The sequence below is a fragment of the Chinchilla lanigera genome, unplaced genomic scaffold (genome assembly GCF_000276665.1).
Source record: "Chinchilla lanigera isolate Chin_1 unplaced genomic scaffold, ChiLan1.0 scaffold00085, whole genome shotgun sequence".
NCBI lineage: Eukaryota > Metazoa > Chordata > Mammalia > Rodentia > Chinchillidae > Chinchilla > Chinchilla lanigera.
In genome coordinates, this window is record NW_004955486.1 from 3945738 (window position 1) to 3950366 (window position 4629).

Sequence of the window (4629 nt, forward strand, 5' to 3'; positions counted from 1 at the left end):
GGTTCCCGGTACCAGAGAAAAACCAAAAAAAAAAAAAAAAAAAAAAGTTTTGTATGAAGTTTGTATGTGTTGCCTAGAAAAATTCAAGGAACTAGAATTTGAAAGGAAAATTTTCTAGGCCAGGGATGGTGGCACACACCTATAATCCCAGCACTTAGGAGGCTGAGGCAGGAGGATCTCTGTGAATTTGAGGCCAGTGTGGGCTACATATTATGTAGCCAGTGAGTTCAAGGCCAGACTGAACTACATGGTAAGATCCTGCTCAAAAGACCAAAAAAGGAAAAGGAATGAAGGAAGGAAAAAGGAAATAAAAGAAATTTTATGTTATGCTCTATTGTTATGGGTGTTCCAAAAATGGAATGCTAGGCATAAATGGGTTAATGCTAACCTCTTCAGCAATCAAGTCCTCTAGTGCTTCAATTTTGCAGGCCTCAATTTTTACCAGTGCTTCTTTCTGGCCAAGCTGTAATTAGCCACGCTATCTGCCCTTGACTTTTGGTATAAACCTGGCTAAAAGCACCAAGCAGCGCCCATCCTCAGCCTGAACACTGGGCTGCTTTGAAATTTCCTCTACCAGGTTCGTTAATCCATTGCCCTTAACCTCGGTTTCCCACAAAGTTTTAAGACATGAGCAAGTTGTAGACAAATTTTCCACCAGAGCATAACGCCCATGGTCTGGAGTCCAGTTGCCAGTGCAGTCTTTGTTCTCAGCTGAAAGTCCTGAACCTGGTCTTTACCATCCGCATTTTTGCCTGCTGTCCGGTCTTCTGAGTTCTGTTCAGAATCTCCCATTGAGCTTGGCTTACAGCATTCTCAGCTGCTTGTCCAGCCGGCATCCCCAAATCTTTCCTTTTCTTTCTTTCTTTTCTTTTCTTTTTTTTTTTTTTTTGGTACCGGGAATCGAATTCAGGACCTTGCACTTGCCAGGCAGATGCTGTACCACCGAGCTATATCCTCGGCCCCAAAACCTTTCCAAACTCTTCTGGAGAGCCAACCAGTTCCAAAGGCTTCTGAACCTCCCGGTCAAGTAGAGTCCCAGCAACAACCCCACTTCTCTGGTACCAAAATCTGTCTTTATCACTTTCCTTGTCGCTGGGACACAGTACTGACACCCACACTTAAAGGGGGAGAGGTTTATTTCCATTCACAGTTCTAGAGGTTTCAGTCCATGGTCCAGTGGTTCCAAGGCAGAGCATGTTGAGGGGCCCACAGAGGAAAATCTGTCCATGGCGTGCCGGAGGAAGCAGAAGGTGCCCAAGGGAGAGAGGGTGTCACAGGCTCCCAGGATGCACTGCGGCCCAGCCAGGGCTCAGGGTAAGTGCGAGGACAGCTAAGCAGGGACCACCTGGCCCCCTCTGCACTCATGCTCTCACACTTCTGGTGGCTTACAGGACAGAGTCATTCAGGTGGAGCCACTCTTCTGAGTGGGCTCAGGAACCTCAGAGGGATGCAGAAAAATTTTAGGTGCCTGGGGCCTGGGGATGTGGCTCAGTGGCATAAGCGCCTGCCTGGCAAGCGCAAGGCAGTGAGTTTGATCCCGGGTACAGCAAAAAAAAAAAAAAATTTAGGTTCTTGTCATTTGATTTTTTTTTTTTTTTTTGAGACAGGGTTTCACTATGCAGTTCAGGCTGGCCTTGAGCTCACTTTGTAGCCCAGACTGGCCTTGAACTCGTAACGATCCTCCTGCCTCAGCCTCCCGAGTGCTGGGATTACAGGCATGCACCACCATGCCAGGCTACAGTTCTTGTCATTTGAAAGAAGGTGTTTTTCCTTCCTTCTTTCCTTCCTTCCATCCTTCCTTCCTTCCTTCCTGCTTTCTTGACAATGTCTCAGGTGCATTTCAGCCTAAGCATTATTTTTCTGTGAGCAAAACAATAAAAGCACAGACCGCCAGAGGAACTGGGACAGAAAGACAAGTGAAACCCCTGTAGCTCTGACCACAAGACACAGGAAGCTTGGGGCTCTATTCCCCGTTCATTAACAAGGCTGCGATCCCAGGCCCCTTGCAAAGCTGAATTATATGTTAAAATCCGCAAAAAGCACTGGGTGTGGTGGCTCATACCTCTAATCTCAGAGCTCAAGAGGCTGAGGCAGGAGGATCACCATGAGTTCTAGGCCAGCCTGGGCTACAGAGTGAATTCAAGTTCAGCCTGAACTACATAGCAAGACCCTGTCTCAAAAACACAAAACCAAAACAAAACAAAACAAAAGAAATTACAAGTGAAAAAAACCAAAAGGTAGACAGAAAATCTAAGGATGAAAAGACTTCAATGGCAGACCAATGTGAATGGATCCTGAGGGAAACAGATGATTTAATTAATTAATTAAAATCAATTAGTTTACTTTTTGTTTCTTGTCTTTTTGAGACAGGGTCTCACTGCGCAGTGCAGGCTGGCCTTGAGCTCACTTTGTAGGCTGGCTTCCAACTTGCAGCAATCCTGCCTCAGCTTCTCACTTTCTGGGATTATAGGCGTGCACCACCACGCCCGGCTTAACAGATGATTTTTAAAAAGGACATTTTTTGGTCATTGATAAGACTATTGGTTATCATTGACACAGGGTCTTGCTACATAGCCCAGGCTGGCCTCGAACTTGCATGGATCCTCCCGCTTCAGCTTCCACAGGTGTGTGCCACCACGCCTGGCTGACTTTTGGTAATACTGAGGACTTTTCTCAGGTGTAATAATGGTAAGGTGGGGATGTTAAAGAGCTCTTTTCTCCAGCCCTTTCTCTCTCTTTCTGTCTTGTGGAGACAGGGTCTCACTATTTACGGATGGTTGGGAACCTCTCTGGAATTTGCTTTACAATAGCACAGAGAGTGAAGGAGAGAGATTAGCCACGCCTTGGTAATTGTTCACTACTTAGTTATCTTTGTATATGTTTGAAATTCTCCACACTATGAGGTCTTTAAAGTTAAGGTCCCGCAGGCCCAAGGCTGACTTTGGGGAGACCTCCGCGGTAGGCCGGGAGACCCACGGCCCTGTCCACGGTTTAGCGTTCCCGGAGCCCGCTAGGGGGCGCCAGAGACCGCTCTGACCCACCTCCTCCAGGACCCGGGCCCCCTCCTGCGCTGCCTTTGAGAACCCCACTGTGAGAACTGGTGAAATTTCAAACCCTTCTACGCAGAAAGCTTGCGCAAGGGGCTGGGGATTTAGCTCAGCGGCAAAAGCGCTTGCCTGGCAAGCTGAAGGTTGTGAGTTTGATTCCCGGTACTGGAAGAAAAACAAAACAAAAAGAAAGTTTGCACAAACATAGAGGCGGGAGAGGTGGTTTTTCCTCTGCTGAAAGAGAACTTTGCTCTTCGGTTTCTTCCCTAAGCAGAGTGTGCAGTTGAACAGTTTTATTGAATTAGTGATATGGGAGATAGAATCTCCCAACCTGAGCGATATCTGCTATGAGTTCGTGTTCTCTAAAATGGAAGAATGAATTTTAGGAACAATGGAGGTTAAGAGCAGAATACATCTATTGAGGGAAAGCTTCTGTCGGAGACAGCCAGAAGGGGACCCAAGTGGGTTGCTCAGGAACCTGTCTTTTCCAGAGATTTTTTGCCGGGGACATAGCGCAGTGGCACAGCGCCTGCCTAGCAAGCACAAGGTCCTGAGTTCGATTCCCGGTAGCAAAAAAAATAAGCTTCTTTTCTAAGGATTTTTATGGAGCAAATCCACGAGGTGAGGAAGGTCCAACATGGGAACTCCCTAGGTGGGCATGGCATAGGACAAAACTATGGTCAACCAGTAAGATTACAAGTATAATTGTTCAGGTAAATTTAATTAAATCAGGATCAAATGGGGAAGTGAGTCACGTAGCAAGGGGCCATGTATACAGAACAGGGGCTTTTCCTGTAGGGAGTTGGGCTAGTGGCTCTTCCTGGCTTTTTCAAGGTGATTACTACCTGTACAGAATATGAGTCCACCCCAGGGAAGTATGTGGGCGCATCTGTTTAATCTCTTGTCCACAGCTGGAGGTGTCTGTCTCCTCCAGTTGCAAGGTATCTCATCCTCTGCCCTGGCTCCTTAAGGCGAGGGCCTGGCCCTGTCTGACTGCCTATAACATCTCTATCTACTTCTGCTGCCTGTAACACTAGGAGTCACATATCATATTGTCCACCCATGGAGAGTGTACGATTCAAAGGTTTTTAGTATATTCACAGATATATGAAACTATCACTATCCATTGCCGAACTATTCCATCATTTCAAAAAGAAATTAGCGCCTGGGGCAGGAGCTCAGCTTAGCACCTGCCTAGTATGTAGGAGGCTCTGGGTTCCATTACACACACACACACACACACACACACACACACACACACACACGCACAGACTTCAGCTGGCTGTAGTGACACATGCCTATATTCCCAGCTAGTTGGGAGGCTGAAGCAGGAGGATCCCTGAGTCCAACCTGGGTAGCATAGTGAGACCCTATCTTCAAACACAAACAAACCAAAAACCCAAGAGACTGGGGACCCATCACCACCTATCCACAAACCCTTTCCCTGCGGCCCTGTGTGCTGTCTTCTCTCCTTTCCTCTCCTCTTGTTCTTTCTTTCTTTCTTTCTTTCTTTCTTTCTTTCTTTCTTTCTTTCTTTCTTTTTCTTTCTTTCTTTCTTTCTTTCTTTCTTTCTTTCTTTCTT